Below are 27,510 nucleotides of genomic sequence, written 5' to 3'. Positions count from 1 at the left end.
GCCAGGCAGTGAAGATTGCTTTTTTTTTTTTTTTTTTAAGATTTTGTGATGAGATTTTGTGTATTTTGATTTTTGACCGGAAGCCCTGGGGCTGGCTGACTGAAATTAAGTCTTTAAAGACAAAAATGCATTATCCAGTGCATTTGAATAAACTTATAAATATTACAGTCATGTGACTAATCAGCTGTATTCACTGATGGTGCCTTGTTTACTGTTGTTTGCTAGGTTACCAATACTACAGTCAGCTGCTCTAATAATTTAATATGCACCTAATTTGCATTAATAATTTTCTTTTGTTTTTTTGGGGAATATTCGCCTTACTTTAGGATGGAAAGCCGGTTTGTGTGAGGCTAAATTAAATGTTGAAAAACAGGTAAGAACGTAGTAGCCTAGTAATAAATCATAAAAAATAAACATTTTAACTGTTTTACAGAAATGAAAGTCTTGAATAAAAATGCCTGACAGCGATAGTGCAAAATATTCATAGTATATAATATACATTATACTTATGAGTGTATTTATAATATAAATAATTTTTCTTCAGATTTTTAAATTTTGAGTTTGAAATTTTATCTTGCATTTTCAACCTATTAAACATATCAATTAAAGTGGACATAAGCATATTTTAATATCATTCACAAATAATACAAAATTAGATTTATAATAATCTATATTCAAATTAAAATAACTTGTTTTACAAAAGTATTTTCAAGACATGGTTACAGTTTAATAAATAAATAAAAGTAATATCCACACAGTACATAAAATAATTAAGCAAGTCATTACTTAAACCATAATGTAACTAAATTAAAAACAATAACAAATAAACAGTTTGTCTACAGTTTCTAATTTAGTTTATTTTCTTCTACTTGTTTTTTTTAAATAACTTACAGTATGTAATTAAAAAGTTAATAAAACTTACAATGAACGGTTGAGATACTATTAACTAATGAGTACAAAAAATAAACTACTTATCAGCTGCTTATGAATAGTTAGCAAGATAGTGGTTAGTTGTATTGGGTAGAAAAGGTGATGCAAAATAAAATCAAATGTTAAAGTCCTTATAAACAGTTAACGGTGTGAATTGTTACCTAAACTAAAGAGTAACTTTTTTGTAGCATTTGACAAAAATACAGAAAATAATTTATTTCTCATATTTAATTCAATTACATCAATAATGAAATACTGTTAAGTGCTACAATAATTTTAATGGTGCAATAAGGCATTAAATATAATAGTTAAAACCTAAAAACTTAAGAGTTTGGTTGTTAAATGACGGTATGTGTTTGGTAGAGCATATCCTGAAAGAATTACATGACAAAATAATTGAGATTTCTACTTCTACTCCAACATGTCCACAGCTTCTCACTACATTCCCAGCATGACACAAGAATGACAAGATTGCACCATATATTATTACTTATAGTCACCATCAAAACTCATCCTGCTTGACTACAATAGGAAACATTTGCACCTGGTCAATTTAACTCGGCCATTTAGTCGATCACATACTCAGTCTGTGTCCGTCTGGTGAAATCAAATAAAATTCAAGGCATGACTCCAGCAAGGTCACTGATCACACCAATTATTGCATATTTGAGAGCATGGGAGGAATATCAAAGTCCTTATATTCTCAAGTTCTAGTCCTATTAACGCAGCCCTTGTACTAATAAAGCAAAGCAAATTCGCGGTGTATAATGATGCTTGTCCCAAGGCTCTTTTGACTTTTTTTTTCTTTTTTCTTCCTAAGCAAACGCCGGGCTCCTGTTCATTAAAAGACCAAGAACCACCATAAAGCCCTTGGTTTGCTCGGCTACATATGTGAAGGTTTCATTGTGGGCCTGTCTCCTCCTGTTGATCTAACCTTTATTGAGCCTTTATTAATTCAGAGTCCAATTCGGCTGTATTAGATTGTCATGAGAAGGTGAAATTAACAAGGTGAACATAGCAGAGACTAATGCCTTGAGCCGGCTCACGCTGGGATCACACCGGCCTCGCAGTAATTACTTCACATTCGAAAGCTTTAAAGCAAAGGTTCTGCTCTGGAAATCTCATTTTGATGTCAGCTGCATTTGTGTTTGACATTTTGAGAACTTTATAGTGAATTAAAAACGAGTGATTGGTAACCATTGCATAGTGAAGAGTATTCGAGGTTTGAGCTTAACTGCATTTGTGACATACATGCCGATTAATCTAAAACATAGTTTCTACTTTTCTTGGGAGAAGGTACAGTTTATAGTGAGAATCTATAAACTGTAGGAAACACTGAAATATTCCATTACAACAATATAGGCAGGGCATGAGCAATGTTTAATGTGGAGAAAAAAAAAAACATGCCTCAGTTGAGTGGAATCGATTAATAATCCAGAATTTCTATATTCTGTTACAGTATTATGCAAATTCAAGTTATATTAAATTTGACATCTTGAAACCATTCTGAAACCAAGAGAAAAAAATATAATTTAAACATATTTACAATGCAATTCATATGCATTTGTTGTAAACTTCAGAACCCAGTCCAGGAGACTCGGTACAAGCAGGATTGACCCTTTGTATAGGCTGGCCCTCCATAGTTACTGCTGTTACATCTATTAACAGACGTAACAGCAGTGTGTTACTTTCGTGCATGGCACATCTATTACAATATATATGCGCCGGTGCAGACATTCCCAGGGACATAATTAGTCATTTTTGGTAAACAGGTGAGACATCTGAGAAAGCCAGACAAATAAAAAAAAAAAAGACTGCAGTATGCATTAAAGGGGTATACTCACGAAAAAATGCACAAACCGATAAAAAAAAATTGTTTTATCAAAACTGAAGCTAAAGTCTTTATAGCCGCCTCATATGCTAACCATTCAACAGCTTAGTTCATCCACAGCAGGAGAGGTGAAATTTAAAAATAATTTAATAATAACAAATTAAACCGTCATTTCTCTATTTTTTGCCAAAAAGCTTGATGAACTATTTTTTGTTCGATGAATACTGATTAAATATAGCGTTACTAACCGACAAGGAAACGTATGGACAGTGCGTGTTCCATGAATGAGCATAATTCATTCATGATAAGAACAGCCAGAAAGGTGGAATGAGGGGGTGTGGGGGGTGGCTTGCTATGAGGATGGAGGGGTGGGGGTGTGTGGGGGGGGGTCTAAAAGGTTGTTGGCTGTCAGGATAGCGGGTGGGGTGGGGGGGTTATGAGGATGGCGGGGCGTTGGATGGCGGAGAGGTGTCGCGGACGAAAGGGAAGAGCGGTAGAGTGTTGTTGCGGACGAAAGTGAAGAGGGTTGGGGAGTCACAAAAGAAAGTGAAAGTGAACGGCGGACGTGAAGGAGGACGATTGAGGAGGGGGATCGGTAAAATGAGTTGCCAGATAAGATTCAGAAGTGCCAAATCTGAATCCCGTGTGTTCCTGCACAGATTAAGCCCTGGCTATAACACAATCACCAATGACTAAATCTCAAAAGGACCGACGAAATCATCAGTTAATTGTAGCTTTGACATGGACATGAAGGTTAGAAATTAATGAAAAACAGCTGTGGTTGAAGTATATTGATCAGAAGTACTCAGTTTGTGATCACATCTCTGTTTTGCTCTGTTGATATGAGATCCAAATATTCTTAGCTTGAAACAGATGAAAATATGACTGGATTGGGCTGTAGTGGAAAGGGTAAAAAATTCCACTACCCCATCCAAACATTTAGGATACCGGGTATCAGATTTGCACAATCCATATGCACAGCAGTTTGCCTTGTTTCCCTCGCTCAAAAGCTTGACAGACCTCCCACACATAGCTAAAGTTACTAAGCCATGATTGGTGTGTGGTTGGGTGTGGCTTAGAGAAGGGTCAGTTCTTTATTAAGACGTGTTGGTTGTTCTGCAGTCAAACAGCATCTTAAATTTGGATTCATTCATTAATTTATTAATTTATTCATTTTCCTTCGGCTTAGTCCCTTTATATATATTATATAATTAAAAATCAAAAAATATACATTTTTTACTTGTATGTATTATTGTATTCTTAACTAGATTATATATAAATATCTCTCTCTCTCTCTCTCTTCCTCTCTCTCTCTCTCTCTCTCTCTCTCTCTTTTATATATATATTATATATCATAATTCTAACATTATATGAATGGGTTGTGTTTTTTCAACTACAATGATGCAGCAGCCTGGGTGAAATGTGGTGAGAATTTTTTTTTTTACATTTTTTGTTGCAGTTTGTTACAGTTTTTGAAACATTATTTGTGATTTTTTAAAGATAAACTTGAATTGTATTCTTTTTATTAATTATTCATTAAAACCAATAATATGCTTTAAATTAATTATCAATCAACACGATCTTTTGTTAACATTCAATTTATTTAATATGCTTAGCTTTTATTTTAATTTTAGCTAAAGTTTCAGTAAGAGTGATTGTCAATTATAAAGGGTCAATTAGCTGTACATTTTCATTTTTGCATATATATATTTTTTTATTTCAGTTTTAGTTTAAGTTATTTTGTTACATCTAAGCCAAACACTGAAAAGGAGAAATTATTTCTATGCACATGTGGTTATGTATTTTATGTATTTTATTCATCTATCAAGCTTCACCCCACATTGTGCTGAATGTTAAACTCAAAACTATTACAATGAACCTGCTGAAAGAGCTTGCAAAAGAGGTTAACAGTAAAAAATTCCAAAGGATTGATATGTACCGAGGCGAGCAGAAAATATGACGGATAGTCACCAGGAGGGAATCGATGGGTAAGTCTGGAAAGCCGAACAGAAGTCTCATTAAATTTCTAAATAACACTATGGAAGCTGGGCTCAAACTGACCCACTCAAAACTCCTCTCGAACGCACAGACAGCCTGCGTCTGCTGCTATATTACATCCACCACGAGCTGGAGGCTTGATCAAACGCTCAGACATGTGCTAGCATGTTGGCTGCGGAGTGTGAATGGAAGATGAGGCCAATGCAACGTTCTCGCCTTAATGAAATCTCATTAGTTGGATGGAGCAATGTGTGGTTAACTGTTATCACTGCCTGCTTTCGGTCACAAACCTGGGTGTTGCTTGAATTCACAGGCCCGGGATGAAAATATAACGCGGGGCCTTGTTCATGTATTGAGAATAACTGGAAAAAAACAGAAACATGTTGACAGATGAACCATGAAGTGCGATTGTGGGAAGATGTGATTTATGTTCTTCAGGTTGGTTATTTTTGTAAGGATGAAGTGCTGTACTGATGAAGAGAATGCTAGAGCGGTACAGTACATGAAACTAAAAATATTTTTATTTTTATTTTTTTGCTTTGAGATCAGAATCAAAGTGAGGTCAAGACAAAGAAGCTGATTTGGGTGTCAAAAACTGTCATGTGCACAAGCTGTTGGGGATTATCTCATCTTTTATGACATTCTTTTACTCATGTAAATAAACAAAAACAAAAAATTGTATGAGACTTAATTACCATTTTAAAAAGATAATCCAAACATTCTGAATACTGATCATAGAAATAGTAATAATAATAGTTTAATTTTTAATTTAATTTAATTTAATTTAATACATTGCAGTATCGTTTTTTTTTTTTTTTTTCCACAGTATCTACAATGGTTGGTTCAATGATTCGGCTTCATCAACTCCTTATTCAGTTAATCAAACAGCTCTCTATTGCAGTAAATAAAAGGTAATAAGCAACTACAAAACCAGTCATAAGTGTACATGTTCGAAAACTGAGATTTATACATTTTCCAATACCTAAAAAAACTGAACTTTCAACTGAAGTACTATTTGTTATGGTAACCTGGGGGTTACAAGGAAAATAATGAGAAAATAATTTTTAAAACTGTGCAAATTAAGTTATAGCAATGCATATTGCTAATCAAAAATTGCGCTTTGATATATTTATGGTAAGACATTTACAAAATATCTTAATGGAACATGGTCTTTACTTAATATTTTAATTAATTTTTCCATAAAAGAAAACAAATCAATAATTTTGACCAAAACAATGTAGTTTTGGCTATAAAATAAACCTATGCAACATAAGACATTGCGTAAGATTTTGTTTTCCAGGATTACAATAGAGCTATGCGGTTAACCGAAATTGAATCGCTATTGCAATTTCAAACGTTGCAATTACTGTAGCTAACCGAAAAAGGCTGCAATATTAAGTATTACTGCCATCTGTGTGTGATAGTCTTACTAGCCAATTAAGTGAGCACACTTTTGTTTTGCACAATCAGAATTGTGCAACTGAACTATAGCTTCTGCTGCTTTAAAAGCATTCATAGGCAAATCGTCACCTTGGAATTATAAGGTTCTATCTCCGTTCTGAATGATTTTGAGATATTGAGCTACAACGTTTTTGCATTCCATAGCAAAAAGTATGTGTGTAACATTTGTTTTTTGTTTTTTTAAATAAAAAGCATTAAAATGTAAACAACTTATAAAAAACATCCCATAATGTAAATAAGTTGTCATTTAATAAGAATATGTCAATAACTCAATTTTGACAAAAAATGTCAGATAGAACCTTATAGTTCTAAGGTGACGAAATTAATATAAAAGGAAAACAGCATTGGTAATATGGGAATATTTTGGTTTTAAAGTCACAGACACCTTAATTTTTAAGAGCTGTCGCAGAATTGTTGCCACGGCTTGCGGATATTGCTGAATATTGCGAATATTGCTGAAGCTTGATTACAAAACAAAATTGCAAATCAACTCGCAATCACAATATCTGTCAAAAAAAAAAAAAATCGCAACATTTCCAAATCGCACAGCCCTAGATCACATATGTGAAAATTATAATAATGATCACTTATAAATTTTTAGAAAGTCAAAAACAAGCTTTCAAACAAAATAAAACAACTCCTAAAACTGCTAAACTGATCTGGAGTAATGCTTTCGCCACTCTGTGTGAATTCTGCACACACTTTAGCTTTACTTGCTCTTCAATTTAAGATCCCAAACAAAAGAAACGTCCTGTCATCACTAAGGTAAACTATGGATCAATTCTCTGCCCACACAACATGCACCTCAGCAAAGGTTAGTCAAGCCCTTGGATTCTTCCTGCTGATAAGAGGTTTAGTCACTGTCGGGCTTTCAATCCAAAACTTTCAGAAACCACACTGTAAAAAATTATTATTTACTTTGCTTGAAAAAAGTCTTAAAAGCGGCAAGCTGACTTTACTTGAAACAAAAGTTTAACTAAATGCTTTAGCTTAATATTCATAATTATGCACAGTTTAATTACTTGAAACATTTACTCACTTTTATTATGTAAGGTCAAGTAACATTTTTTTTATATGTCAAGACATTTTTTATCATTTATGTTGTGGAAAACCAAAAAAGTTGAGAAGTTACTATATATTTCAGACTGACAAAAAAGTACAGTCTGTAACCTTTTTAATAGCTGGGGCAGAGAGTTGGCCTGGCCATTTTGGGTTTTGACAACAAGGCTGGCACACAAGACAAGCAGCCCCCTGGGAAAAGTCCCGTTCGCACTCTAAGGCCTGTCCATCCCAGACTAGATGTTGTAGAGCTGCCTTGACTCTCGCAGCATTCAAATGCCAAACATTCCACGTTCACAATAAAGATCCCCTTTGAAGAAATGTCTTCCTGAGCCTGTACAAATCCTCGCAGACAACCAGATCTTTGAGCGTTTGGTATGCCAGGACGCCTCCAGATCAATCCAACTCCATAAATTCACAGTGCGAAACGACAACTGTGTCTTTTTACGGTGTATTCGCCAACACAAGAGCCTGGTTGTATCAAGAACAAGCAAAGGCAGGCGTTCAAGATTGAGGAGGATCACAATGATGTATCTTCTTTTTTTTTCTCTTCCTCTTTGTAAAACAGTGATACTAGTGAATCTCAGTCACTGCCATCTGCTCCAAAAGCAGATGGTGTGTAATGTCAGGTTTACTCACTCATTTCACACCCAGCCTATTACTCCTTCAATTGTTTATCTTACCCCCATCTAAAGGTCACGGTTGCCGTTTGGAAATCACCACGGGTCTGGAACATTCATGTGCCCTTTCTCTGACATGATCTACATGGGGCACGATCTCTGCTCGCCTCATCTGACCGGACAGCTAATACAGCGAATACAGACAGGCTTCTGGAGACACTCTGATGCTTAGGCTTTTAAAACATTCCCTGTCAAGCATAGAGTAAATCAGTAATGTGATTAAACGCCTCCTTCCCCTGAAACCTCTTTAGATTGACAAATTAGAACAACTGCTGGTTACAAAACATCCTTAGGTCTTCATATTAATAAGTGCGGAAGAAACTTTTTTTATTTTTTAAATAATAAAACAGTACTCTTCCCGTCTCCAAATCTAAGCCTATTTAGTTTTTCAAAGAGTTGAGAAAGTCGAGCGTGGAGTTAAGCGTAATATCCAGCGACTCGGGCAAAACTGATTGAAAAAAGTTGTTACATCAGTGCACTCAATCCCGCACCCGAATACGTCTACTTCCTGACTATATTAGTATGTCCAAAATATGCAGCATTCATGAAAAGTGATGACGTTATTAACAGTTTGCATTAAATGCAGTTTGTGTGTACTGTGAAAGCTTCTAAATTTGCATATTCTCTTAGTATATAGTTAGCAGAAAACAATGCAACGAGAGAAGTAGAGTTTGTCTAAATTTAAATGAGTACGCAAAAATCAAAGTCTATGAAATAATCTGCTTGATACTTTATAAAAGCATTTTATGAATCAACAGGACATCAACAGTGACTGACTGTTGCATGACTCTGAGGAACGTCAAAGGATATAGAAACTGTATTGTTACATTGTTACTGTATTGTTATTGCTGTATTGTTACTGTTTTACTTTTTACTTTCTTTTCTTTTAATGGACATTTTACTCTCCCATGAGGTCACATGAAAGAATTTCCGAATGGCAATGAAGCAAAAAAAAAAACATGTGATAATGACAACATGACAACAATGTAGTCCAGATTGCATGTAGGCTACACACATTCATTTTTTTTTTTTTTTTTTGCCTTCGAAAATTATTTATTTCCTCCTAATATTACTATTAACAATTCAAAACAGTATTTGATTTCAGAGAATTTTAAATTTAAATATACAGTCGAAGTCAGAATTATTTGCCCCACTGTATTATTAGTTCGCCAATTTCTGTTTAATAGAGACATTTCAAAAAAATATTCTAAACATAATAGTTTTAATAACTCATTTCTAATGACTGATTTATTTTATCTTTTCCATGATGACAGTAAATAATATTCTACTAGATATTATTCAAGACACTTTTATACAGCTTAAAGTGACATTTAAAGGCCTAGCTAGGTTAATTGGGTTAACTAAGCAGGGTAGGGTAAAGAGGCTTATAATTTTAAATAATTTTAAACCTTAAAATGTTTTTATTTATTTTTTTATTTTATTTTTTTAATGAAAACTAAAAGAAACAGATAAGCAGAAAGGAACAGATAACCAGAATGGCCAAACACAGAAACATTTACTATTCATTTACTATATATATATATATATATATATATATATATACAAGAAGAATATATCATATGTGTGAATATACCTGGCTATAATAAAGCTCTTTCTGATTCTGATAAATTTCTGCCAAGCACTATTAAAAAAATAAATAAATAAACAAAATAAAAAAAAATGCAGTTTGTACCTTTAAGGACCAAAATCTACCTTTGGTTTTAAAAACATGCAGATCCAATATTGTACCTTCATCAAAGTTACAAATCTGATCCATGAAGTTACCAGTACAGTGACAAGACAGTTTGCAACTTAACAGTGTTAAATGTGTTCCTGCAAGAACTATTTAAAGATGTTTGCTTTATCCACAATGTGTCAATTTATTTTCAGTAAATATAAAACATCAAATACATTTATTAAACAATGTTTTTTTTAAATAAGTTTCTTTTAAATGCACCTTTCCTATTTACAATAAAGAATAAAAAATACTTTAACATCAATCAAAAGATCTATTTTTTTTTCTAAACATTTCACAACACTTTTCACAATAATGTAACAGAGACACATTCTCCCATGTACAATATAAAACATTTTTTCTCCAATTTTCACACAATACCTTTGTAATCACTTAAAAGTTCATTTAATTTACTTAATTTTAAAATAGAAATAGAAGTATTTCTAGTAAGTATTGCTGACTCGCTTTACAATACTAAAATGTCAGCATGAACACTTTGCATATTTAGGACTGTTGCCAGCTCACATATGCAGTGGAAAGAAAACGCCAACAGGTGTGAATATCAATAATGAAAATGCATTTGTCAGAAAATGCTTACCAAATGTTTATTAAAAATGCCGTAAATGTTTAGTTTACAATACCTATAGTTTTGTTTTGTTTTGTGTTATAGAACTTAATTAATGCTTATGAGTTTCTTTAAACATATGCTTTTAAATGAGGATTCATGTTTTAATATATAAATTATTCATAAAATCACTTTGCCTTTCCAGTAATATGTATTTTCATAGATATTGCAATAAAGAGGGAGTTGTCCAACACTTATGTACCCTTTCGAGAAAAATTGTGTACCTTCATTTCAGTTGTACCATTTGTAAGGCAGAGAACAGTATGATAACAGGTCTTTTCTGTACCATATAAGGTACAACTTTTACAAAGGTACAGAACTACTCCTTAAGGAACTTTATTTGTCCCACTACCTTTTTTCTGATTGAGTATTGCTCTGTCCTTTTTCAGTAATAAAGAAAAAAAACTATTTTTTATTCTTAATATTTGCACTTATGAATAACTCTGTTCTGTTCTATTCTGAAACCGACCTGACTTATGTTTCAAGTCAATTGGACTATTTAAATAAGTAGTATCATTAATACATACAAGATTAAAACAACATAACGCACAGTTAATAAGTGATCAAAGATATTTTCTTTTAGATGTCAATGATCCCAGTTAAGAAAGTCTATAAAAGCAACAGTACCACACCTTCCATTTTAAACCATGGAATGTTAAAAGCTTGACATAAACTGTTGTGACAAGTGCAGATATGGTGAAAATAACTAACAAAAAAAAAAAAAAACCTTCAAAGATTCCACACAATCTTTTTTTAATGTGCATTACTTCAAGTGCATGCTTTACCTACTTCTGTAAACAAAGGGAGTTGAAGGTTTTGCTGCACCGGAGCCTCTGAATGAGAGAAAATTAGTTGCATAACCAATTAGTTGAATAAAAGCTATGCAGAGCAACTATTACGAGGAAACAAATTAAACCCTTCAGCCACACAATTTCATCTCTGGCATGCTGGTTTTGATGAGAATGTTTCGAGAGGCCACTGGTTAAACTCTCAAACGATTCAGAGATAAAATATAATAAAATAAAAACATGATTTAGGTATAATCCAAGCAGAATTCATAGAGCTTGTATCACGCTGATAAAGCAGCCTTAGATAGGCTTTTACTGTCTGATATAATTAATGGATTCGTACTCCCCCTACCATTATATTCCAATTTATCGTACGGAGAGGCCATAACGGCCTGATAATTTCACCGCAACCAGAATGAAATACATTCAGCGTCCAAATGAATGGATGTCTTGCTCATTTGTTCGTTTGTACTGTCAGAGATAGAGCTTCTATTAAGAGCAGGTGCTTTATAAAACCATTTACATGTTTCACAATTGCTTTTTGATGCTTTCTAATATCTATAAAAGAAGACTTTTGGATGTTCTCTCATTGAAGTGTCATTACGATCCTGATTTATCGCACACCGAGAGTCTTCACTCCTCCTTATTCCTCAATCAGCATTGGAGAAAGTGAAACCCAAGCATTTTATAGCGCCTGCCTGGCGAATCAGAAGAACTTTATGGCACAGATTTACTTATGGCACAGATACCTAATTAGTTTCCATAAGTGGGCAATAACAAGAGCGTGGCATGTGGACAAATGCACCTCCTGCATTCGCTGCCATCTGTTTCAGACACAACTTTTGGACTAGTTGCAGAACGGATAATGATGTGGATACTGCTTGACGCTGTTCGTCTTCTAGATCTCTTTAACATTCACAAACAGATGGAGATTATCATCAGGTGCTCTCAGATAAATACTGATTCATAGAAAAGAAAACACACGGCACACCTGTGAATCGTTCAGAAATGATAGCAGCATTGCAATATGTTTGCCAGATTAGCTAATTACAATGGCAGATATAGTTTTTTTCTCATTATACTACAATTTCAGACACAAAAACCAGAGATGTTTTATAATACTCAAGATTAAAAAGATATTATGTTTATGTATATGTATATTATGTGATGTTATGTTATGTTATGTTATGATAGTTATGTTATGTTATGTTATGTTACGTTACGTTATATTAAATTATATAATATTATATAATATTATATTATATTATATTATATTATATTATATTATATTATATTATATTATATTATATTATATTATATTATATTATATTATATTATATAGTACTTATAATCCATCCTGTTGTATTCTTTTTTTTCCCAAATATTTCCCTACAGTACTGCTAAGAGAAGTTTTTGTCATCTAAATGAATAATACTGACCTTAAAAATTGTTTTACAAATTTTAAAAGCATTTCCTTCAGTCAAACCAAAAGAAAAAAGACTTTCTCTAGAAGAAAAATATATATATTTTATAGGAAATACTGTGAAAATTTCCATGTTTTGTTAAAAATCACCAGGGAATATTTGAAAAAGAATAAATATTTCACAGAAGGGATAATAAATTTGCCCTCAACTATCTGTGTATATATTATGAAACATTTATATTTTAAAAGTCTCTTATACTCATCAAGACCACAATTATTTTTTATAAAAAGAATACAATAAAAATGTTATTATTATTTAAATTAGTGTTTCAATATGATTCCTATTTCGATATTAAAGCTGAATTGTTAGTCAGGTGCCCCAATAGCTTTATAATCAGTTTTGATATATATACTTACAGTAATAGACTATTCAATATATAGTCTATAATGTTACAGTATTTAGACTAGCATTTAAACGTTAGTAGGGTGGCACGGTGGCTTGGTGGCATGGTGGCACAATGACTTGGGCTTCCTCCTGGTGCTCCGGTTTATTACAATTAAGTCATAGTAATGCCACATATCAGTCAGAATTCAACCAAATGAACCAGAACTGACCCTATTCTGGGCCTATTCTGCTTTTATTTTGGTCCAGATCTGGCACACACCAGAAACTTAGATTCGACCCACATAGCCAGGGTTTAAATTTTGTGCCAAAATTTGCCAAAAGTGTCCCACCGACTCCACGTATGTTTTAGGATAACCGGGCCACATTTACCATATTTTCTAAGGGCTACTTTTGGCTCACAGCCACATTAGCCAGAGCTTACTGTGCCGAATATTTGCCAAAAGTGACTCACATTTGTTTTAAGATAACTGGGCCACATTTGTCATATCACATCTGGGCCACTTTAGGCTCACAACAACATTAGCCAGAGCTTACTGTGCCAAATATTTGCCAAAAGTGGCCCACATATGTTTTATAATAACTGGCCACAAATGTGAGCAACTTTAGGTTTAGACTCAGATTACTCTTAAATGACTATACCATATTTTTGTCAACTGTGACCCATATTAGTCCCATTTGGGCCAAATTTACAATTTTTTTTACATGGGCCACATTAGGTTCACATACAGATTACATTTTGCCATAAGTGCCAAATCTTTGCCTTAAATGGCCCATATATGAATTGGAATCTTTGGCTCCCTTTTGCCATTGTACAGGTGGGCCACTTCAGGCTCATTTTGTCAGGGCCAAAAGAAGAAACCAGTGCCGCATAGCTGCTTAAAGTTGCCCAAATTTGTATGCTATCTGGGCAACGTCATTGATCAGAAATGAGCTCTAAATGGCTACGCTTACATTTGTAAGCATGAAGGCAGTCAAGCTTTTTGTTGATGGTTTCACTTTTAGTTAATGCAGCTTCTTCTGTCTCAGACAAACTGAACAATATGGCAAAAAAGCGTTGTTGCAAGCATCCATTGACCAAAGCTTCTACCACAGCTAAAAACAGCTTTGTTAACACATTTGACTACATGACATATTCTGTGAATGCATAATTGTGAACAACTTCAATAAAGAGATGGAGGAAAACATTCCTAGAGTGTTTGCTAGAGCTTGTAAGATACTATTTGAAACGAATAACTCCGGGTGTTGTACCAAAATCTGACTCACTGAAAAACTCTTTACAGTACTTATTGCTGAGAAAATGTATTTTTGATTTAAAAAAAAATGCATTTCTGACCAAAAACAGTCCTGAAAAATAAAGTATTCATTATATTTATGCTCTTTAGCTGGTTTTACTAAGCTGATTTGTTAAAATCTTGTGAGTGATCAGTCATTCTCCATGGAACTCAATGAAATACCTACAGTGAGGTCTCATGTGCTCTAATGTTGAAACAAATCGCACATATTCCCAAAGGAAGCAGTAGCCATTTTCATAATGAAAGAACATTCATCTCAAAGCGACACAAACAGACCTGCGAATGAGTCAGTGGTCAGCTGGACACACACACACACAGAAACACACACGCACACACATACACACACACAAACACACACACACACACACACACACACACACACACACACACACACACACACACACACACACACACACACACACACACACACACACGTCTGCAGAGTCAGCAGCTGCTAGCATGTGTGAACACATCCATCCAGAGTGCATTAAGTGTTGAGGGCTGCAGTACGAAGCTTTAATCAGTCTGCTTCTCTTCAACTGTAACCACTGTTAACAAAATGAGAAGTGCTTGCCAAGCGTGCAAGAGAGCCAGAAGAGCCATTCGAAGAGCTGAACATATGGATAAACAAACAACAAATACTACAGCACAACCTAGACATTTGAATGATGCGGAAATGACAATCTACAAATGTTATTAATCAATACTATTCACAATTTTAGGTCTTTTTAATAATTGCCATTGTGGGGATGCAGATTGTAATATGAGTTATTCATGAATGAATGAATGAATGAATGGTAAAAAACAATAAATATTAATATTCCTTTGTCATTCAGCTGTGAACTTTTTATATCATATAAACATTTTCTTTACTCAAACCTGTACTCATTAAAATATTAACAACATCACTAAGAAAAATTGTAAAACTATAGATTAAAATATTAAAAATGAAATTGCATCAGTAGATTTAACTAAAAAACATATTTTCAAAGGTGGTTTTCATTCATTCATTCATTCATTCATTCATTCAATCATTCATTAATTTTCCTTTGGCTTAGTCCCTTATTTAATCTGGGGTAGCCACAGCAGAATAAACTAATCCATCATATGTTTTACTCAGCGGATGCCCTTCCAGGCGCAACCCAATACTGAAAAGCATGCATACACACGCATTCACACACATACACTATGGCCAATTTAGTTTATTCAATTCACCTTTATCACATGTCTTTGGACTGTGGGGGAAGTCAGAGGAAACGCACATGAACACGGGAGAACATGCAAACTCCACACAGAAACACCATCCGACTCAGCCGGGACTCGAACCAGCGACCTTCTTGCTGTGAGGCAGCAGTGCTAACCATTGAGCCACCATGTCACCCTAGGTGGTTTTCTCAAAATATATATATTTTTTCCTTCTCTGCTGAGTCATAAATCTAAACTTCAGCAGCGTTTACACTAAACTTCACAAATTTGGTCCAACCACTCACAATATTTTATGAATTATGGGGTAAAAAATAGAGATTGTCAAAATGCCCTCTAAAAACATTGATTAGTATGTAAAAAATATATCCAAACAAACAAATAAATAAATGGATTAGGGTAGGGCCACGCTGGAGTGCTCACTCTGGTCCCTCAGGCACTGCAATGGTTGGGGAAATTCCAAATTGAACCAAAACAAATGGTTACCATTGGCTTAAAATTGGCAATTAAAATTCGAGCAACCAGCAGAACCTGGGAGTTAAAAAAAAGTATTTAAAATTTAATTAATTAATTAATCTGAACCTGACTTTATTAAAGGTTCAGTTTTTTTTTTTTTTTTTTTTTTGAGCTAGATATGTACATATACAAATTAGCATATATTAAATAAAACATATTTAATTAATTAGTGAAAAATGTACCTGTAATAAAAAGCGTACAAACGTAAACAAACAAACAAACAAACAAATGGATCAGGGTAGGACCAAGCTGGAGCTCACACTGGTCCACCAGGCTTTGCAATGGTTGAGGAAATTACAAATTGAATCAAAACAATTAATTGAGGCTGGCTTAAGATTGTCAATGAAAATTTAAGAAATGCAACCAGCAGAACTATAGGGATTAAAATATATAATAAATAAATAAATAAGTAAATAAATAAATAAATAAACTTGAACCCGACTTCAATAAAGGCTCAGATTTTTTTGCTAGACTCGTACGTGTTAAAATTAGGTTTATTTAATTAATTTACTAAAATGTAAGTTTACCATTTTTAAGTATACCAATTATTTTGTCGTTTTTAATGTAACCAATCAATTAGGAATGCATTTTGAAAACTATTTAATCTTTAAAAGATGCACTACGCCAGTTTTTGCCAAACGATCTTGATACTTGAAAGCACCAAAAGGAAAAACCCATAAACCAACAAAACCTTTTTTGATATCTCTTTTATGATTACCAGACATGCCCCTTACTGCTGATTATGTGTCCAACACTGTGGTCAAAAGCGTATTTCAAAACGAAAAAAATAAATAAATAAAAAAACGCTTAGCACACCTTAACATATGCCCATTTCACACCAGCAGATTTGTCACCTGTTATGGGTGCTTATGCGCCACATTTTCCTGCTGAGCGCTCCGGAGCAAGAACAACGATGTGTGTTATTTTTTTTCCAGTATTATTCAAACTATAAATATTTTTCTTAATAGGAACCCAGGGACTCTGCTATACACTCACCCAAACTGACACAAAGAACACATTTGCACATTCCTCTTCCCGAGTGTGGAAAGTTCAGTATAAAGCGCTACTTGGAAAAAGCCGCAAATAAAGCACTGTAAGCTTTCACAGCAAGTTACAACCTCCAGGCTGCCATTACAGGTTTAAGTGAGCACACATTTGCTGTGCCTTGCAATCAGTGAATACAGAAAGAGCTGCTCCTCAATACACCCCTAGAAGCGAGTGCACACTGGTTTAGCAGACAGAAAACACTTGGAAAAGACACCTCTCATTGGGCTGAGAGATCAAGACAGTCCCGGCAAGTGCTCCATTTGAAGAAAAACTCACTGTGAGAGACGTTTTGACTGGCTAAACCGAGTGTCGTGAAGAGAAAATGGACTTTCTGGGAGACGCAAATAAGCACATGCCTGGAGATGGAAGCATCTCAGCAGACCAGTTTCAACATCTGCTTCTGCCGTTTTATTTGAGGGAAACAAATAAAACAACACTTCAGAGTAAGGAATATCATTAGATGAAAAATATTGTATTAATATGTCATTAATATTATTTTTATTTATTCCCCTGACCATACTACATATGTAATAACATGAAAATTAGTAACAATTTCCATTTATTTAAATATTTATACGTAAATAAATGAATGAATGAATGAATGAATGAATGAATGAATGAATGAAGTAATGAATGAATAAATGAAGGAATGAATGAATGAATTTAGTAGTACTACAAGTACTGTAGAACTGTTTGATTATTTATTTATTTATTTAGTTTTATATTTATTTATTTCATTTTCTTGTCGGCTTAGTCTCTTTATTAATCCGGCATCGCCAATAAACCGCCAACTTATCCAGCACGTTTTTATGCAGCGGATGCCCTTCCAGCCGCAACCCATCTCTGGGAAACATCCACACATACACAAATACACTACGGACAATTTAGCCTACCCAATTCACCTGTACCGCATGTTTTTGGACTGTGGGGGAAACCGGAGCACCTGGAGGAAACCCACGTGAATGCAGGGAGAACATGCAAACTCCACACAAAAACGCCAACTGAGCCTAGGTTCGAACCAGCGACCCAGCAACCTTCTTGCTGTGAGGCAACAGCACTACCTGCTGCGCGACTGCTTCGCCAGTTCATTCATTCATTCATTCAATCATTCAATCATTCACTCATTTATGTATTTATTTATGTATTTATTTTTAAATATAGTTTATTTCTCATTTAATTATTTATTTATTTAATAACTAAATATTTATTTATTTATTTATTTATTTATTTATTTATTTATTTATTTATTTATTTATTTAATTAATTAGTTATAACCCAAGTTGCAATTGTTATTTTAAATCAAATAAATAAGTGAATAAATAAATAAATTAAATAATTAATTAATAAATAAACAAATAGTTTACTAATGATTCTACAACTATTATTGATTATGCTGTTATTTTAAATTAGTTTGTTCAAGCATAAAAATGTATTTATTTATTTTTTATAGCACTGAAAAAGCTAAACTGCAATTGTAATAAATAAATAAATAAATAAATAAATAAATAAATAAATAAATAAATAAATAAATAAATAAATAAATAAAAATGATTCTACAACCACCATTAATTATGCTGGTATGCTGAATTGATTATTGTTACAAATATACAATTTTAAATAATTTTACTTTCATTCATTCATTCATTCATTCATTCATATATATATATATATATATATATATATATATATATATATATATATATATATATATATATATATATATATATATATATATATATATATTTTTTTTTTTTTTTTTTTTTTTTTTTTTTTTTTAAGTTTATTTATTTCACAACAAGGGACAGTATATGTAAATGTATCCAAAGACTAGTTTTGGGGTCCTTTGCCAGATGTTAAAGGCCATACCAATAAAAATACACATTAAAACTAAAAAAAATAATCAAATAAATAACAGAAGTTATTTATTTATTTATTTATTTATTTATTTATTTATTTATTTATTTATTTATTTATTTATTTATTCAGTCATTCATTCATAGCGCTTATAAACCTAAATTGCAAATGTTATTTTAATCAATTAAAAAAATTACTAATGACACACTACTACTACGGATTATGTCGTTAATATTATTAATAATAATAATAATAATAATAATAATAATAATAATAATAATAATAATAATAATAATAATAATAATAATAACAACAACAACAACAACAACAACAACAACAACAACAATAATAATAATAATAACTATAATAACAATAATAATAATGATATTATGGTGGCACAGTGGGTAGCACAATTATCTCACAGCAAGAAGGTCGCTGATTCAAGCCCTGGCTGGGTCAGTTGACTGGTTTATTAAAAATAGTATACATTAAACAGCCTTCAAGAGGATTGGATGGATGGATGGATGGATGGATGGATAAAATTGATGGATAGATTGATGGATGAATAGATGGATGAATAGATGGATTAATGGATGGATTAATGGATGGATGGATGGATGGATGGATGGATGGATGGATGGATGGATGGATGGATGGATGGATGGACAAATGGACAAATGGATGGACCAATGAAAGGACGAATGGAAGGATGGATTCATACAAACAGTACATACACAGATGATTGGCTCTTGTCTATGTTGATTGGATTTAGGAAATAATGCCCTTGATTCATGGACATGGTTAAACCAGGATAAAAAAAAAGTATTAAAAAGCCTTACAAAAAAACACAATTCACTGCAATGTATTTCCACTTAAGACAGTTCAAATGTGCAATTTAGTCCATGACTAACCTTGAGCCTTATGTTTCAGAAGCCTTTAACCCATAACCCATTCAGAAGGCCAGCTCACACTACACACATACTCAATCACACACATACTCACTCCCAATGACTCCAGCGCTGGAATAACATGCTACATTTCCATTGTTATTCTGCATCCATTATTGGCAAGTCGACCATTTTAAGACAGCTTAATTAAGTGGCCCAACTCCGCACGGACACCAGGTTCATTATGTATATTGATGTATCTATCTGAGCTCTTGGGTGGATATTTGTGAGCAGGCCACAGCTTCCAGAGGCAAAGGACTCTCTCTGGACTCATTCAGATCACACATGCTCCCCAGATCTGCTTCTCAGTGGCCACAGGCAATGGCCAAAACACATCTAAGGCACTACTTATGTTAATAAAGCCTCATATGAAGGATTTGTACGTGCACACTCGTAGCAGAATCAACAGCATGGTAATGATCCCTGCTCGGCTAGAAGCAAACCTAAGTCAATCCTGAGGCTGATTTAAAGAGGGTCAGGAGGAAAACCGCGAGCTGTGTTAATGGTGAACACACATCTAACAAAAGCAACAGTGTTATTCTTGATATACTAATATATAAATCATCAAATGTGACCCTGGATCACAAAACCTTGTGGCAGTCTTATGTTGCATTTGGCAGCACAGAAAAAAAACTTTTATGGATCAAAGTTATAGATTTTACTTTTATGCCAAAAATCATTTTGTATATGATGTTTTTGATCAATAATGTGCATTGCAACGAATGTATTTTTTACAACTTTAAAGACAATTTTCTCAGTATTTTGATGTTTTTTTAACCTTCGGGTTCCAGATTTAGTTCCAAATAGTTATATTTCAACAAACTATTGTTCAATCCTAATAAACTAAAAGTCAAAGGAGAGCTTGTTTATTCAGATATTCAGGTTATATAAAAATCTGAATTTCAACTAATAGTATAAATTATTTGGATTTAAAACAACTATTTGGATATGAAATTATTACCCTTTTTTTTTCGATTCACGTAACATACATAAATGGCTGATGTTCAATATTTACCATATAAACAGAAACAACCAAGTCAATCAATCACTCAATCATTCAATCAATCAATCAGCCAAACAACCAATCAATCAATAATTACACTAGGTTTTTTTTAACTAATTAATTAGATATTTAGATGTGTAAATCTGGATCATACCGAAAAATACATGCTGAAAACATGATGTTTTTAATTCCTGAGAACAATATTTCTAAAGGAGCAGTTGGCATGAAATTTAACCAGATTTTGGTACAAAACCCAAACAATATAAACATAAAAATAAAACAAAACATCTGAAAAATGTGTGATGTGTAATAACAATAAAATGGCACAAGGAAAGTGTACTGAACTGAAATGTATTTAATAATTTATATAAAAGACTTTTTGATGATGGCAGCATTAAGGCCCCTGTAATATGAAGAATGAAGTCACAAGCATTGCTCGAGTTTTGAGTTTTGGAACAGAGTGTACAAATAGTGATGGTTCTGTGGGTCTCGTCTATCAAATCTGAGCTTAAATTTGTATTTTCTATTGGATTCAAGTCAGGTGATTGGCTGGGCCATTCCACAGCTTGATTTTCTTTCGCTGAAACCATTTGAGTTTCCTTTGCTCTGTTTTGGATCTTGTCTTGCTAAAATGTCCACCCTGGTTTCACCTTCATTATCAATAATGCAGATGTTGGATCTACATCTATCTATCTGGGGAGATTTTAGCTGCTGTCTGAGCTTTCACTGACTTTCTACACCTCCCTTTCTTCATGTGTTTATTAAATTTTTCCTGCATTATAACATTTTTTTTTATCGTACACATCCGGCTGCTGTCCGGGCTTTCACTGACTTTCTACACCTCCCTTTCTTCATGTGTTCGTTACATTTTTTCCTGCATTACTGTAAAACATTTTTTACAGTACACATACGGCTGCTGTCTGGTCTTTCACTGCCTTTCTACACCTTCCATTTTTCATGTGTTCATTACATTTTTCCTGCATTATAACATTTTAACACCATACACAAAACTTAATTTGTAAACTAATTAAATTTGTTCTATTTGCATACATTGATTTCTTTGGTTGTTACCAACATCTGTAGGAAAATTCAAGTTAACAGCACATTTAGATTTGTTTTCTGAGAAAAAAGGAGATGTGTTCAATACTTATTTTCTCCACTGTAAATATTTTTGGCCATTTAGAGTGTTTTTATTTGCTTAACAATTAGCAGATAAAATAATACAATAATAATACTAATAACATACAATATTTATCTTCAAAAAATCAGGCCATGCTGTGCGTTTGAGCTGAGGACAGCATGATTAAAGTGACAATTTTGCAAAGTGACAGTATTGCAGATTTTGTATTAGTCACTACTGCTAGATACTACATAAAAACATTTATATCAGTTAATCAATTAACGACTTAAATGAGTAATAACTGTCACTGTGGATTGAATTTTAAAAAAATATATTGTGCAAATATACAAATATACAGAATGCACAGAAATACCACTGTACAGTTCTCATGTCACTGGTGCCTCATATAAAGGATTTCTACACTCCAGCAAAATCAACAGTATGGTAATGATCCCAGCTCGGCAAGAAGGAAACCAACTCAGTCCTGAGGCTGATACAAAGAAGGTCAAGTAAAACCGTGAGCCATGAGACGTCGAATACATCTAACAAAAGAAGCTGGGTAAATTAAGGTGAAAGGGAAAAAATGGAAATAAGACCCTTAAGACTGTGAAAGGCAGCGCTCAGGGGGCAGCGCCGGGGGTAAATGAGGAAAGGTCAAGCGAAGGGAAGGTGGCTGGAGAAAGTGACGCAGACTCCGTTCACATTCACACTCGGCCACGACTGCAAGCCATTTAATTAAAAGGAGCTGAGCTGTGACAAGAAAGAGGGGGGACCTTGGCTTCTGTGGTGCCTACAGCCTCAAACACAATCCACTCGGCACAATCGATACCCAGCCTTTTCCAAAGCTGCTCCTTAACCACACGCACACACAGCGCCACCACCGCCGCTGAGCGTATTCTTAGCATGTTGACGTAGGCTGGCTTTTCATGTCAGGGTTTACTTGCTGCAAAAAAACATTCCCTACGCGTCTCCGCAGGGACGGGTTTTGACTGAAACACAGATGGCTTTAAATATGCTCAAAGAGTACCCACTAATTTAGCGACTGTTATATGATGCACGTCTTGTCTGCAGCACTAGTGATTATAAAGATACAGAAACGCAGGGAGGGAAAAGGCCGTTTGCCATCCAGCGAAGCAGACGGTTAAGGCAGGAAGTGATGGCAAGACGACTTGTTTGCGCTCTCCTTTTTCCCCTAGCATTATGCAAATAGCTGTCACCCCATTGCCTCTCAATCTTGTGTCTGCGTTGAGCTGAGAGCTCTCTCTCATCAGGGGACGGGCGCACTTGGGCACACTTGGGTATACGAGAGACAACAGCATCGGCGAAAAATACTAAACATGGTCTGATCGCACAAGATGGTGGATGAGGAGTTTTGGCACCATTTGCTAGCCATTATTTGTCCAGTGCTATTCTAAACAACTATCAAGTGTATTCTCTAAAAAAAACAACAACATTGTCTTGTCAGATTTCATTGCTCTGAGCTCGGGAGACGTGCAGAGATCGCTCAGCCAAAAAATGACAACTCTGTCATCATTTAGCTGAATTTCTTTTCAATCTCATTTGCATCCCGTCAGTGACACCAGAAGGCTTTATTTCTCTGCTTTCTTGGAAATATCTTCTTATGCGCTTCACAAATTATGGTGTGTAAATGACCGAATTTGTATTTTTGGCTGATCTGTCCTTTTAATGGAGCTATGAATTACTGTAGGCCTCACTTCAGCTTGTATGTGGTTTAGAGAGTTAGATTATAAAGGCATCCCACTCTAAGCCAAATATCAACTTCTCTGACTTTCACTGACTAAAAAGCTGAATTTCCATGGCCTATAATTAATGGAAAAACAGGCTGCTGTTGTGCTTTACAAAATATTACAATGGTTTTAGCTTGAACATAATTTTGCAGGACTATAATAGGCACTATGAATGCATGGATAGTGCACAAAATATTTTGGAAAAAAAAATCTGAGATACTTACTGTTTGTGTGGCTGCAAAGTGCTTCCTCTGTCATATTTGACAGCTTGATAGTAGTTTTACAAACTTCAGATTTAACAGTTTTATCTTACACCTTTTAAGACATAGGGCCCTATCATACACCCAGCACAATAAGGTGCAAGACGTATTTAGCGCAATTTGTTGCTATTCTCAGACCAGCGCAACCCTAATTTTCACGTTTTGCAGCATGTTGTTTAAATAGCAAATCCCTTTGCGCCACTTTGTGGATTTATGGGCATGCTGCCCTATAAAGGAAGTTCGTTAAGGTGCACTGCTGGTGCATTGCTATTTTGAGAAACTGAAATAGACAACGCCAGTGACCAAGTAAAATCCGGTTTACTTTTCTACGTTTTAAAAAATAACAAGTTCAGATTTGTCCACCTATCGTGTTTTGGAGACATCTGCATCACCATATGAGGCATAAGATTAGGACGTGTGTTTGGTTATAACTTAATTTTTTGACCACATTTCATATTATTATTCATTTATTCATTTGCTGGAAATTAGAACTGAATTTAGAAATAGCTTTGAAACAAAGCTTAGGACTTAAAACAAACAAAATTAAATATGTAGGCTAATGGATGTCTTCAGATGAGCGTTTACAACACTGTTTTCTTATTCACGAAAGTATAGGAGTAAAGTAAAGAGTAAAAGTAAAATAAAGAGAGAGTAAAGAGGTCGAATGGAGGAGGCTAATTCTTTATCCTCGCTATGCAGATGATTTGTTTTACCATAGAAGCATTCAGTTTTTCCTCATACAACTTCCACCATGTAAATAACAAATGCACCATGGCGCGTTGCAACTGACTCTTAAAAGGAATGGAAGATGAGACTCTGAATAGTTTAATAGATGTTATGCTCAAAACACCCATATCTCATTAAGATAATAAGTACAACCCTGTCAAACCATGCACCAGAGTTTTTTTTTTTTTTTTTATCCTTAAAATAGCAAAAATTGATTCATTTTAGTACCATGTGCTTTAGACTTTGCGCCTACATTGTTAAAATAGAGCCCTCAGTATTTTAAGTCATAAGCCTAAGCTCTAAAAATTTATATTATTCTAAAATGTTAGCCTTAATTAAAAGTTGCAGTCTGTTGACTGCATTTTACTTAAAGTAAGTGATTGCTAGTTGATGAGCATGAAGGAATAAAATGGAGGTAAAACATAGCCCAACTATAAAAACAGATGTAAAACACTAAAATAAAAAATATGGCATAAAAATACATTTTTATAAGTGGAAACTAATATTCTTAGTAACAAACCCAACGACTTGGACAAAAAATAAATACATTCTAGAATTATTTTGTATTTTTTGGCTGAACTGTGAAATACAACGTATAGTGCATTTTGATATTTTCTTTTTTTTATTTATATTTGGAATTTTTAAATATCCTGCCCTATGTCATTTAATTAATACAAAAACAGCATAGTGATGTAGACTACATTGCGCATTATGTGAATGGTTTAAATTCACGGCATTACAATGCTGTAACATTACAACTACAAATTGAACTGCCTCAAATTGATATTTTGATTTTCTGCCATGCAATAACACACAGGCCACCCACTTTCTTAGATGCACCTGTTCAACTGCTCTTTAATGCAAATATCAAAGCACATGGCAGCAACACAATGCATTCAAGCATGTAGAAGTGGTCAAGGCGATCTGCTGAAGTTCAAACTGAGAATCAGAATGGGGAGTAAAGATGATTTAGGTGACTTTAAACATGGCATGGTTGTTGGTGCCAGATGGCCTCGTCTGTTATGTCAAGGAAAATGCTGATTTGCTGATCATTTCACACATGACCATTCTACATTAAAAACAGAAGATCCAGTTCTGTGGGCATTGATTCCAGGAGTCAGAAGAGAAAAAATAGACTAATTTGAGCTGATAGAAGGACGACGGTAACTCAAATAACCATTTGTCACTACTGAGGTCTGCAGAAGGGCTTCTCTGAACACATGTTTAACCTTGAAGCAGATGAGCAACAGCAGCAGATGAAGAAGAGCACAATGGTGACACTCAGATAGCAACAGTAAACTGAGGCTATACAATTCACACAGATTAAACATAACCTTTTTTATTATTATAATTATTACTTTATATTTTATTTTACAATTATTACAAAAAAGGTCTTCAACCCTGTTTCTGGATGCCAGCTATCCTGCAAAGGTCAACCATATTTAAGCACACTGAAGTTGCTAGTCAAACCATATCATATAAAATCATATAAAGTGACAAAGTTTGAATGCCACAGTCTCCCTGAGTGTTGTTGCTTACCAGGTCCATCCCTTGTCCATTATTATCTATCATACTGACCAATATCTGATCATTTACTGCAAAGCTGTGCTATTAAAATGTCCAGTAAATATTATGTCACTTTAAAAGAGTCTAGTACTGTAAGAATCTGGTGACTTAAACAAGTCTGTTTGCTCTCCATTTAATCTCACTGCTGTCTAGGAGAAACAATTAAAAACAGAGATTAGAGAATTAAAGAAATTAGTAACGATATGTGTGATAAAGAGCTTCAATATCCTGCAATGCCTGATTATTATTCAGAGCCTAACATGCTCAGATTTTTGCACATTTATTTATTTGTTCAGTATGTGTCTGTTTAGCTAGCTAATACCCAAAGCGGGTGTTGTTTTATTAGTTTCAGTATGTCTGTCAGCCAAGAGGCCTGGGCACAGCTCTTTCTCAAATCTCTCTCTAATCATACAAAATGTACACATTTGTTGCATAATGATGATGGGCATTTAAAAGGGAAGTTCACCAAAAACTATCACCCTCATGTGAAATGGCTCACAGGTGCTAAAGAAATAGAAGCAGCATTAGCATTAGCGGTTATGCTTTAAAGGCTCATCTTTACTAGCTTGCTTTCTCTTTATACTCACGTAGGTACTACATTTGAATTTGAACTTACTTCATGGCTGTTAGGCCCTGTTTACACTGTCAGGTCTTGATGCCCCAATTTCGATTTGTTGCCTATATCTGATTATTATTATTTTTTTTGCCTGTTTAGATACACGTTCTTTTAAATGTGACCCATATCAGATTCATTAGTTTACACTTCCAATACAATTTACCACATCACATATGTGCAAAGGCGGGTTCTAGCATCTGTGCCACACTAGCCACGATGGAAGAAATTATCTTGCTTTTAGCTCAGCGAAATATGTGAAGTTTGTCCAACTTAAAAATCAGCGCAGCTTGCACCTGTGGATTATATATGGTGTCCTATACTCATCTCCCAAAGAGGCAAGAAGGCAGTAAACTTTTACTGTCGACCACAGACTACTTTCCTCCTCTATGTTTCTGTTGTTGCTGTTTACCGCGTCAGTGTCTCCTGAATATTCGAATGCATGCTGTTTTTTTTTTTTTGTTTGTTTTTTTTGTGTTTACATGATCATAGGACGCAACTGAAAATTGGAATTGGGTCACATTTAACTGGCAGTGTAAACGTTGCCTAAAAAAGGTGGGTGTGATTTTGATTCAATCAGCGTTGCGCCACTTCACTCCTATTCATAAAATCTCTTGTGTGGCGTCATAAGATAATAAAGGATCTATTGGATGCACATTTCAGAACCTCATCAGAAGTA

At 34.1% G+C, this 27,510-nt stretch overlaps 2 protein-coding genes and 1 long non-coding RNA gene across 6 annotated transcripts in view; 1 reads left to right on the top strand and 2 right to left on the bottom strand.

The window, feature by feature from the left end:
• The window catches only part of LOC147840601 (uncharacterized), a 570,564-nt gene that overhangs the window by 16,574 nt on the left and 526,480 nt on the right, over positions 1-27,510 (top strand). The gene's annotated exons all lie outside the window — the stretch shown is intronic.
• Positions 1-27,510, bottom strand: part of cadm1b (cell adhesion molecule 1b) — a gene marked incomplete at its 5' end in the record, with an annotated part of 352,349 nt that overhangs the window by 216,426 nt on the left and 108,413 nt on the right. The gene's annotated exons all lie outside the window — the stretch shown is intronic.
• LOC141377817 (uncharacterized) lies at positions 20,571-25,123 on the bottom strand. The gene is made up of 3 exons (XR_015508860.1): positions 24,065-25,123; positions 21,640-23,739; positions 20,571-21,538 (listed from the first exon to the last, which is right to left on the bottom strand). It is a non-coding gene; the product is annotated as an uncharacterized LOC141377817 (long non-coding RNA).

Source organism: Danio rerio, chromosome 15 (assembly GCF_052040795.2).
Source record: "Danio rerio strain M-AB ecotype USA chromosome 15, GRCz13ab, whole genome shotgun sequence".
NCBI lineage: Eukaryota > Metazoa > Chordata > Actinopteri > Cypriniformes > Danionidae > Danio > Danio rerio.
This window is presented reverse-complemented; position numbering and strand designations above follow the sequence as displayed.